A 12,922-nucleotide genomic window follows, 5' to 3' on the forward strand; every position below is an offset into this window, starting at 1 on the left:
AAAGACAGTTACTGGGATTCAGTAAGAATCCCACCACTGGTGCTAAGAGCTATGGGCAAAAGGGGCAGTGCCCACAATTGTGGAAAATGCAGTCCAGAGACACATTAACCACAATGAGGAAAGACTTCATTATCAGCTAATTTGCATGTCTCTGAATTGTGTGGTGTTACCACTAGTGCTAATCAGCACTTTCCTGTGGTAAGCACATCTGGTGGTCATGCATCATGTTGGCAGAGGTACACCCTCTCATTCATTCTCTCATAGACATACACACACACACACACACACACACACACACACACACACACACACACACACACACACACACACACACACACAACATGTCCCTTAGTTTACAGAACATCCTTGATATATTTTATTTTCCCTGCCCCTCATATATCATGGATGCTTACAGTCAGTCAATAATACCACACATTAGAGTTTCATTCTTCTAATTCTTCTACTTAAAGGCAATCTCTGCTTGACTTACAATGCCATACCTGACCCAGCTCTGTTAGAAATGCTACATCTAAAGAAATCCCAATCCCTCCGCACCACACAGTCTGGAGACCTCAACCTCATTACCACAATTAACAGAACATGCTGGAGGGACAGGTTCCTAACCCAGAGACTGCCCATGCTATGGAATAGGCTTTCCATACATGTCAAGCAGAGCACCCCATTGGCCCTCTTCAAGAAAAATTTTGATGAGTGGATGGGAAATAGAAAGTTCACCCTGGGGATCACTCCAGTGGCTCTACTTGATAGAGGCACTGGGAACTAAGGTCGGGTGGCATGATGTCAGGGTAATCCTATGGGCTAGGTTTGTAAAGGCTCCAGGGCCATTAGCCTAGTACACATCTATGAACATACATTGGGATCCTAACCCTGTTGTTCTGTTAGCTTTTTAAGTGATTCCCAATAATATTTAAAAAATTATTCCTGGTATCATCTAATGCTTCTGTCAGCTTTCTTTGGAGGTCTTCAGCATGGCAATTTAGAGCTACGGCACCCCCCCTCCTCTACAGATACTTCCATTCCTCTCAACTTTCCCTGACTTTGACCCTGCTCTTTTTAACATTATTACACTCAGTACTCCCAGACATTAAGAGCTTTACACGTCTTATAGCTCAGAAAGTACAAGAGTATGTAAGCCCACCTGAGTTAGTATAGAAGGCTAAAGTTGTGGATTGTTAATAAATTGCTCCCTGTGCCTAAAGTATGAGGTTCAAAATGCAACTTTTGTAAGTGACATAAGTAATCTGTAAAGGTTGCCCAGATGTCCAGTGGTAGTGCAGAGAAACAAAGCTCTGCTAATGAGCTGCTTTGAGAGTCAAGAGTACAAGGTTCAATCCCTTTTCATAGGTTCACAGGCTCATAGGTAGGTGCTAGGCTATCTGCCTGAGGGCATTTATAAGCTTAGCCAGAGTGTGTCAGCTTTTGCCACCCCATTGATTAATTAACTGAGCCTCTGTCAAGCAGAGCCAATGAAGTGATCCCAGGGGTGTACTTTCTGTTACCCATCCACTCGTCAAGGCTTAGGTTCATAGGTTCATACTAGGCTATCTGCCCGAGGGCATTTATAAGCCTAGCCATAGTTTTGTGGCTTACGCCACCCCTTAGTTTGGAGAAACTATGCCCATTATTTAGCTGTGCCTCTGTCGAGCAGTGACACTGAGGTAACCCCTGGGGTGTATCTGCGATCTCCCATCCATTGATCAAGATTCCGCTTGAACAAGGCCAGCGAGGTGCTCTGCTTCACGTAAACCGGGATTTTGTTCCACAGCATAGGGAGTCTTTGGGTGATGAATCTATCCCTCCAGCACGTCCTATTAATAACCGTGTCGAGGTTTAAGTCACCCGCCCTTGTGGCTCTGAGGGATCTAGATTTTTTGAGATGAAGCATATTCATCAAATCTGGGTTTGACATGGCCTTGTATGTCAGGCATAGGTCACCTCTGAGTAAGCGGTATGCAACTGAATATAACTGGAGTTCTTTCAGTCGTGCAGCATAAGACAGATTTTTGAGACCCTTTATCCTTTTGGTGAGGAACTTTTGTGGCCTCTCCAGCTGCTGCAAGTGTCGGGTCAGATACATTCCGAATGGGGCATTGTACTCGATCATTGGTCTGATGAGTGATGAGTATAGGGAGACTATGGCTTCTGGTGTCAATCCATGGGATACAGTATCGCTCAGCCTGAGATGAGATGGTCAACAAGCCATGCTGCTTTGCTAGAGATGGTCTGCACCTCTATCCTCCAGGCTGTTGGATAATGGCAAAGGCACTTGCCTCCCATGTAATACTTTTTTTAGGAGATGTCAAAGCAACAAAAGTTCTGACATAAAAAAATCCACTGGAGACACACTCAAGGTTCTGCTGCTTAATGCTAGGAGTCTAAACATGAAGCTGCACTGGAGGAAATGCTAACCTGCTTGCTGACAGATTTGGTGCAAACTTCACTCCCCCTGGCCTCAAAGGCTATTCCCCAAAGCATACCTGACAACAGTCCTCTGCCTAGTATCTCAGGTCATATCTGCACTCTGCAAGGCTAAGAATAAGGCCTCAGTGGTACCAGATAACATCCCAGGTTGCTTACTAAGCAATAAAAAACAGGACCTTATGGACACACTTAGTGTCCTGTTTAACCATAGCCTGAGAGCTGGCTTTGTTGCAGCAGAGTGGAAAATAGCAACAGTAATCCCCTTGCACAAAGGGGGTGACTATCAGCTGACCTTGGGAACTATAGACCTATAAGTCTAACCAGTCTCATCTGCAAGGCCATGAAAAGAATCATCATGGCATTATCAACAAGGACATATCACCTTATCATGAAGGGATTCTCATCTAGATCAAGGGAGGTCATAGTCTCCCTTTACTCATCACTCATCAGACCAATGATTGAGTACAATGCCCCATTCGGAATGTATCTGACCCAACACTTGCAGCAGCTGGAGAGGCCACAAAAGTTCCTCACCAAAAGGATAAAGGGTCTCAAAAATCTGTCCTATGCTGCCCGACTGAAAGAACTCCAGCTCTATTCAGTCGCTTACCGCTTGCTCAGAGGTGACCTTTGCCTAACATACAAGGCCATGTCAAACCCAGATTTGATGAATATGCTTCACCTCAAAAAATCTAGATCCATCAGAGCCACAAGGGTGGGAGACTTAAACCTCGACACGGCTATTAATAGGACGTGCTGGAGGGATAGATTCATCACCCAAAGACTCCCTATGCTGTGGAACAAAATCCCAGTACATGTGAGGCAGAGCACCTCGCTGGCCTTGTTCAAGAGAAATCTTGACCAATGGATGGGAGATCGCAGATATACCCCAGGAATTACCTCAGTGTCACTGCTCGACAGAGGCACAGCAAAATAATGGGTATAGTTCCCCATACTAAAGGGGTGGCGTAAGCCACAAAACAATGGGCTAGGCTTATAAATGCCCTCGGGCAGATAGCCTAGTATGAACCTATGAACCTATGAACCTATAGGTGACCTTCAAACTCTAAACCCAGCCAAATTTGGCTTAGTTAAGAGTAGGTCATGCTTATTAAACCTAGTAGACTTCAAGAAAGTCACCAAAGACCTGGATGAAGGTAAGACAGTGAATGCCACCTATCTTGACCTGGCCAAAGGCTTTTGATGCAATTCCCAAATCAGGTATCACTGAGAAACTCTACCAGCTGGGGATTAATCCTTATCTCATTAGATAGGTAGCCAATTGGCTCACCAACAGAACACAGACTGTCAAAGTTGGTGACTCAATCTGTACCAGTAGAGCCATCACCAGTGGTGTACCACATGGATCTGAGCTGGGCCCTTTACTGTTCAGAATCTATTGCTTGGAAATCCAGGCTAAAGTAGATGGCCTTTGGCTTACCAAGTCTGCTGATGATTGCAAACTGGATGCAATCACTGAGTCCCCCAATGATGTTAACATATTACAGGAGGGGTTAACACAGACAAATGATTGGTGCCAAAGCCATGGTCTACAACTAAAGGCAAAAAAGTACCATTATTATTGCTTATGGCGAAGTGGAATTCTCCATTAATTACAGTATTTACAACACTCCCCAAGCTCAAATCCAGTGGTGTGAGACCTAGGAACACAGGTAGATGGCAATCTAAACTTCGACCACCAAGTTTTCACAGTGATAAGGAAAGCCTTCTATGTCATGCACCTCATAAGTAAGGGCATCACATCCACATCTGAGGATATTATAACACCACTGTACCCTCATCAGACCACTAACAGAGTACAGTGGTGCCTTTTGTATGTACCTCATCAGACATCTGCAGCAGATGGATAGATCACAGGAGTTTCTCACCCAGAAAATACAGGACCTTAAACCATGTCATGATGTAAGTGGATAGACTGAAAGCTCTATCACTGTACTCGGTATCATATAGGTTGCTGAGAGGTGACTGGTGCCTGGCCTACAGGGCAGTCTCTGACCCTGTCCTGATGGAAATGCTACACATCTGCAATTCTAATGGCACAAAAGTCACTCGCTCTAGGGATCTTGACCTAACCTATGACATTAACAGAACATGCTTGAGAGGCAGATATATCTCCTAGAGACTGACATTCCTTTGGAATACACTTTCAAATCATGTGAAGCAGAACTTCTCACAGACCCTATTCAAATGGAACCTAGACAAATGGATGGGAGACTGCAAATTCACCTCGGAGGTGGCACCCATGTCCCTCATGGACAGGGATAGTCGGTGTTGACCATATACTCATTCTGCAAATTACGTCCACCTAATAAGGACAATTGGGGCCACTTGGTTTGAACATAGCTTGGCTTGTAAGGGCTGTAGGATCGCTAGCCTAGTAACCTCCTATGAAACTATGAGCCTATGTCAACAGTTTTCAAGGGGCATATTACTGCAGTTATTATAGAATGAGCATGTAATGCAATGGAAGCAATAGCCATTAACACATTAGCTCACATCACAGACTGTAGTACCCTCTTGTAGCCATACTGTACATCCACACCTCAGTATAGCATAAGTCAATGACAGCAACATTGACATGTCAACTGATCATAGGGTCATAGGACAGTATTAGGCTGATGGCCAACATTGTATGAAATCCTAACCATTATTATAATATGAAAGTAAAAATGCCTATATGTATATTATGGAAGATTGTAAGACTATCGTGCAAATGTATATATTTATTGGATTGCACTACATTCTGCCACTGTCCATGTGGGACAGGTACACCACACTATGACAGAATTAGCAATCACACATGCAGTGGTGTGGGGATGGCATGCATAGGCTCATGCAAGGACTCTGCTTCATGATGTATGTATGCATATTAGACATGAGGACATCCTTCACTCCACTGCAGGAAGGATGTCTTGTGGCCACACGACAAAGGAGGATGTGTGGAGCTATGTGAAACGTACCCCAAGTGGCAGTGAAATAAAGAGTTATTCAAAAGATCCAAATGGCTATAATGTACTAGCAACTAAACACACAGCAGTACACTGGGCCTGATATAAACATTACATCTAATTAGACATAGAATATGAATGTGATGCAATGTCACAGTAGCAGCACCACATATGTTTGACTATAACACTGTCATGTTGCATTTTATGGGGTATGATAGCATCACTGTATGCTGAGGAGAACATGGTGCGAGCACTGCAGGGCATGAACATTGAGTCACATCCCTGTGTAAAATTGTTTCATAAGTGATAGTTGTATGTATAGACACACAAGTAGCTTGCTGTCAGATTAGAACACCTACATGTGTAGTTAAAGTAGACTGCAAACACAGTAGTTAATGTTACTGCCACAACACAAGCTTCTTTTGAATACTGTCAGAGTGCATGTTAAACTGGATGACATAATCATTGTATGCTACAACAAGATGTTTGGAGGAGTGTTGGACATAGCTATGGACTCGCATATTGTTCTAAAATTACCTATTTGCAGAGCACAGTACTTAACACAAGCACCAGGCACAATTCTAACTTTTATAGTGTTGGAGAATAATTTATAGCTGATGACATCAGCAGAGTCTGGTGAGAGGAAGATGGTAATAGCAGTACCCCACATGCTGGTGTAAAATTCTCTAATGTCAGGCAAGTGCATAAACACACACTTACACACCAGTTAACTGCAGTGACAACACAACCCCTACCTATCTATGTGCACCAACTAGAGACCTCAATATTTAACAGAAGTACCACAGCAGAAGTCTGACTTAGAGAGTGTCAGACAACACTTTATAAGTGATGACATCAGCAATGTCTGGTGAGAAGAAGATGTGTCCTACATGTTGGTGTAAAATGCTCTTTCTAATGTCAAGCAAGTGCACAAATACACACACAAGTTGACTGCACTGAGAACAGAACATCTACCTAACTAAATTATACAGACTAAAGAACTCAGTACATAACACAAGCTGCATGGCACAAGTCTGACTTTTACAAGGCTGCAGAACAATTTATAATGGAAGATATCATTACTGGATGCTTGAGACAAGATGTTGGGAGACATGAATGAAATAGATGTGTAGGCATGTACAATTGTCAAAATATTGGTACTCCATGAGATTATAGAAATTATTGCATGATACACAGTTATGCTGTTCTGACTAGATAGACACACACACACACACACACACACACACACACACACACACACACACACACACACACACACACACACACACACACACAAAAACACAGTGTGATTAGAACCCCTACTTAACTAAGTATACAGATTAGATAACTCAGTACTTAATGCAAGCACCACAGCACAACTCTGACTTTTACAAGACCACAGGACAATTTATAGTAGATTAAATCATCATTGGATGTTTGAGAGAAGATGTTGGGAGGCCTGAATGAAATGGATAGCTAGCCATGTACAACTGTCATGATATTACAGATCTACATGTTACCAGATTGATGAGTGTGCAAAATGTAGCATTTGCTGTTGTGTTTCCAATGCATGGGTATACCTTAAATAGACAGCTTTGCAAACTATAGCCAAACAGTTGTCTACATTACTATGTCATTATTATTTCTTGGAAAATGTGAATATGTATTGTCAGTATAAAGATGTCCATGGTATATAATAAACAATTTTCTATTTATGTCTGTAGTGTAGTTGATATATTTGGGAACAAGTACTGAGAGACCAAGTTTCAAGTGCATGGGTGCAGGTAACACATGGCTACAGTGTAAATATTTGTTTTTTCCTTAAAAAAGTGGCCTTCCTTTGTGTTTTACATGTACTTTTATGGGATGAAGTCTAAATGGAGAGTAAAGATAAGTAGTACATGCTACTGTATGCATGCCATAGCACAAAGCCGAGTAGCTAGTTTTCGTGATGGATGGCAAAGTGGTTGCACATGTGAGATACACAGTTCTATTGGTTTTCTTACCCCCACACAAACACTTAAAGTGGAGAGGCACTTTAGTCAGCAGTATGTATAGTACTGAGTGTAAGGAACACACCTACTGCCTTGCTCGCCCTGTAGCAGCAGGTGTAAATGCATTGCCAGATTTCTTTTATAGCCCAGATGATATAAGGTTCAAATCCAGGTGTATCTAATAGTTTTAAATATGTATTTATACTGCAAAGAAATAATTCTTTATTCTGCATTCAATGTGTGTTACCCTAACGCAGTGTGTTTAAGCGGCATTGCACAGAGATAACTGGACCAATGAAGAGTCATTCACTATCATGTAGCATTATTGTGCAATGCCAAACTCTATACACAAACACAGAGGCCAAAAAGTGAAGGGCTAGATGTTTTTTTTTAACTTATGTATGTTTATGTGTTGCATGTGATTTCATTTTTTTACAAGATTAAAGGTGTTAAAAAAAGCAACTACTAGAAAATGGAAATTAAAGTCTAGATGAACTTTACTAGAAGTAGTGAATATAGTAACATAAAACAACTGAAATTGGGATCTTTAGTTAAGGGAGGGAGCAAACTACATAGGAAAAATGGGAATTGGGGGAACAATATATGTAGAGCAGGAATGAGGTTTAAGAGGCAGGATTTGAATGAGCCATATAATGTTTAACTGACAATAACTGGATAAATTATAAGTGAGGTATAATGTTTGCAACTACAGTTGTTTAAATTGTGTCTGTGATGTATACTGTTCATAGGTTCATAGGTGTGTACTAGGCTAATGGCCCTGGAGCTTTTACAAGCCTAGTCCATAGGATTACCCTGGCATCGTGCCACCTGATCTGAGTTCCCAGTACCTCTGTTGAGTAAAGCCACTGGAGTGATCCCTGGGGTGAATTTTCTATTTCCCATCCACTCATCAAGATTTCTCTTGAAGAGGGCCAGTGAGGTGCTCTGTTTGACATGTTTGGGCAATCTATTCCATAACATGAGCAGTCTCTGGGTTATAAACCTGTCCCTCCAGCATGTTCATTTGATTGTGGTAATGAGTTGAGGTCTCTGGAGCATGTGGTGTGGAGGGATTGGGATTTCTTTAGATGTAGCATTTCTAACAGAGCTGGGTCAGACATGGCTTTGTAAGTCAAGCAGAGATTGCCTCTAAGTAGGTGATATGAGACAGAGAATAGTTGGAGTTTTTTGAGTCTGTCCTTAAAGGACAAATGTTTAAGGCCTAGGATCCTCTTTGTAAGGTTCTTTTGTGGCCTCTCCAGTTGTTGCAGATGTCCAGTGAGGTACATGCCAAATGGGGCATTATACTTGGATGATTGGCCTAATGAGGGAAGAGTAGAGGGAGACAATCACCTCTTTCTTCCTGGATGCAAAACCCTTAATAATGAGATGTGCAATGTAAAAGGACTTTCTGACCACAGTGGCAATGTGGTAGTCAAAAGAGAGGTTGCTGTCACCTGTGTTCCCAGATCTCTTATAACGCCTTCTGTGTTCAGTGGACTACCATCAATGTGGTAATCCATGGGAACCGGGTTTTTCCCAAAGGGGATAAAGACACACTTTTTGGCATTGAGCTTAAGGCCATGGTTCTGACGCCAGTCGTTGGTCTCATTGAGGCCTATCTGTAGGATGTCAACATCACTTGGGGAGTTAATAATAGCTCACAACTTGCAATTGTCTATGAACTTTGTCAGCCAGAGTCCCTTCGTGTTGGCTTGGACTTCAGAGAAGTAGATACCAAACAGGAGAGGACCCAGGACTGAACCCTGTGGGACTCCACTCGTGACTGGTTGGCAGTCTGACTTGGAGTCAGCTACTTTCACACTGTGGGTTCTGTCTGTGAGCCAGTTTGCTACCCACCTAGTGATATATGGGTTGATGTCTAGCTTAGTGAGTTTTTCTATGATTCCTGAGTGGGAAATGGTATCAAAGGCCTTGGCCAGATCAAGGTAGGCTGTATGAACCACCTTACCTTTATCCACAGCTCTGGTGACTGACTCAAAGAAGTTGACTAGGTTGAGCAGGCATGATCTGCCCTTCACAAAACCAAACTGTGGGATCCAGAGTTTGGAGATTCCCTATATCCTTGTTTATTAGGTCCATGATGATGCATTCCATAGCTTTGCATATCAGATTTGTCAGGCTAATGGGGTGGTAGTTCACAGGGTCTGTAGTCTCTCCTCCTTTGTGGAGAGGGATGACAGTAACAGTGTGCCATTCGGTAAGGACGAAGCCTGAGGTGAGGCTGTGATTGAACATGGCACAAGGGTGAGGTGCCAGTTCACTCTGTAGTTCTTGTAGAACACAGCCAGGGACATTGTCAGGTTGCATAGAAGCTGTATTCTTGGCCTTGGACAGTGCTGTTGTAATACTGTGTGCCTGGCAATCTACTGGTATTGTGATTGGTCCTTTGAGGGGGAGAGAGGGGTAAAGTTGGCACTGAATCTGTCAGCCAGTATATTGGCAATATCTGTTGCCATGGTATAGGAGGTACTATTGTGCAGTAGCTCATAGCAAATCTGGGTATTGCCGTGGAGATTCTTTACATAGCTATAGAAGGCCTTGTGGTTGTCTTTACTATCTGCTCCAATTCTATTTTCATAGCTAGTTTTAGAGGATTTGATGAGGGGATCTCAACTTTTTGTTGAGGCTGATAAGGATGTTTTTCCAGTCTTGGGACTTCACCTTTTCTGCATCAATTTCTCCTTCTGTTGTAGAGTTTGTTTATGGCAGGGGACCACCAGATTGGCTTCCTTTTGGGTATGGTGAGATCCATGCATTTGTATACATGTTCATACAGTGCATTGGTGTATGATTCGGTAGCCATGCAACTATTCTGCATTTGCATGGGTGCCGTGAAGTTAGCCACCTCTGTTTTTAGGAGCCCAAAGTTAGCTTTGGAGAAGTTTTTCATGGTAGTTACCTTTGGGGGGGGGGGGGTTGGGAGAGTTGTGGATTTCCAAGGTGATTAGTTTGGAGTTGGGACTAACCAGGGAGGAGTTGACTATTGGTGTAGAGCAATGGTCACCCATGTTAGTAATGACCAGGTCAAGGATGTTGCTACCTCTAGTGGGGGTAAGAATGAGCTGGTCCAGGGCATTGGAATTAATGAATTCTAGGAAACATTGGGCAAGTGTATGAATAAATGACTAGTTTTCCCAGTTAGGAGGGGTAGTTGAATTCACCCAGCATGAGAGTGTTAGGTTGGACACTAATATTCTCCAGGGTGCTTAGGAACGTGAAGTGTGAGTCTTGGGACATGGTTGGGGACCTATAGCAGGCTATGACCTGAATCGCTGTCTTACCCAATGTTAGCTGCACCTGAAGTATCTCTGATGCATTATGTTGGGCTACCAGTCTGGAGGTGTGCGCATCCTTTATGAATATGGAAACACCACCACCTTTGGAGCTAATGGCGGTGATGTCATGTTGTTTGTTTTTCATTTGCATTAATGTAAGATTGCCTATGTCATGTATGAAAATTTAATAAAGATATTTGTTGGGAAAAAATATTAAAGGTGTTAAAAGTGGGGTAGATAGGAAAGTGGTGAACTGGGGGGGCAAGCAGGGTGAAGAACAAAGGGAAATCAGTATAGGAATTTGCAGGAGGAAGGTAGGAAAGAAAGTACAGTTGTGTACACTTACCATAAATGTAGATGTTCGAGTGTATTCACTGTTGTAGTCATTACATTTGGGTTATCTGCTTGCAGGTAGCCCTCAGTCAGCCTGATTAACAAAGTCTTGGGTCCTGCATTGGTTGCTGTCCCTTCTTCCATGACGTCAGGTTGTCAGGGGTATAAAACATGCAGCCAATGCCATTACATGAGTTTTTCTTGCCCCAGATGTCAGGTTCACCCGAATGGGAAGCAAAAATAAAAGTAAAATGATATACCTCCAACAAAAAAGCAAATAAACCAAAAAGGCTTTTAAGCATAGTAAAGGTATAGCCAAAAAGAAGTTAGGGGGCTGGAGGGAGGGTAACCAGGACTGCAACAGTGAATACACTCGAACATCTACATTTATGGTAAGTGTACACAACTGTACTATGTTCTTCATGTTTCACTTTTGCAGTCATTAAATTTGGGTAGATTCCCAAAGCTATGGTTGGGAGGAGAAATTTAGATAGCATTAGGACCAGCTATAAGGCCCTGCAAGACTGCAGTGGCAAAGCCAGCTCTGGATTTAGAGAAACTAACAAATGATAATGCTTGGTGAAAGTATGTACAGAACTCCAGGTAGCAGCTTCTAGGATGTCCCTGGTAGGGATGTCTCTGAGAAAGGCTGTACAGGTAGATGCAGCCCTGGTGGAGTGAGGTCTGATCCCCTGGGGGATAGGTTTTCCATGGTGTTTATATCAGAAATGAATGCAATGGCCTATCCATTTAGAAATGGTTTGTTTTGAAATAGCCTTCCCCTCTGCCCCTGCAGCAAATGCCACCAGCAGTTGTTCAGATTTCCTTTGAGGTTTAGTCCTGTCCAAGTAGAATCTAAGTTGTCTGTGCACATCTAAGGAATGCAGTATCCATTCCCCTTTGTTCTGTGGATTGGGAAAGAAGGTTGGCAAATGAATGGACTGATTAAGAGCCACACTGGATACCACCTTGGGCATGAAGGATGGATTGGTTCTGACGGACAACCTGTCCGCATGAAAGATGATGAAAGGCTCCACTGCCATAAGGGCCTGTAATTCAGATACCCTTCTAGCTGAAGTGATTGCTAAAAGGAAAGCTGTTTTCCAAGAAAGAAATTTTAAGTCTGCAGTAGCAGCTGGCTCGAAAGGAGGTAGAGTGAGTTTCTCCAAAACAAAGTTAAGGTCCCAGGCTGGGGTTGGAGCTCTCCTGGGTGGTCTCAAATTTTTGACCCCTCTGAGGAACTGCTTGAACAGTGGATGAGAGAAGGGAGGTTTTGTGTTATAATGAGCTGAAATGGCTGAGGCGTGGATTTTAATGGAAGAAAAAAGACAGGCCCTTGTGAAGCATCTCAGTTAAGTATTGTAAAGTCTGAGGTAAATTGGGCACTGCTGTGCTCATCCCTTGAGATTGGCTCCAGGTACAGAATCTTTTCCATTTTTCAGCATAAGATTTTTTAGTACTAGGTCTCCTTGCCTCTAAAATGATATCCATTACAGGTTTACTGAGGGATGGTAAAGGAGAGATTATGTAATTAGCCAGGCTGCAAGGTTCAGTGTTAGAAGCTGAGGGTGCAGAATCGGGTTCTCCTGCTGAGACAACAAGGAAGGAGTCTGAGGCAGGTGCCATGGTAATAACCGTGACACACTGCACAGGAAGAGGTACCAGTGTTGGCGCAGCCAGTCTGGAGCAATCAAAATCATCCTTGGTTTGTCCTGTTTGAATTTTAGTAGTACTTTGGAGAGCAGAGGCGGGGGGGGGGCATTGACTGATAGGTTTTTCCAGCTGAAGGACAGAGCATCCACTTTCCAGACTTGTTTGTGGGGAGTCCTTGTGCAAACTTTGTCCAGTTGGTAGTTTTGGGGAGAGGCAAACAGGTCTATATCTG

The sequence above is a fragment of the Protopterus annectens genome, chromosome 12.part0, assembly GCF_019279795.1.
Source record: "Protopterus annectens isolate FY-2018-M chromosome 12.part0, PAN1.0, whole genome shotgun sequence".
NCBI classification, from domain to species: Eukaryota; Metazoa; Chordata; order Ceratodontiformes; family Protopteridae; genus Protopterus; species Protopterus annectens.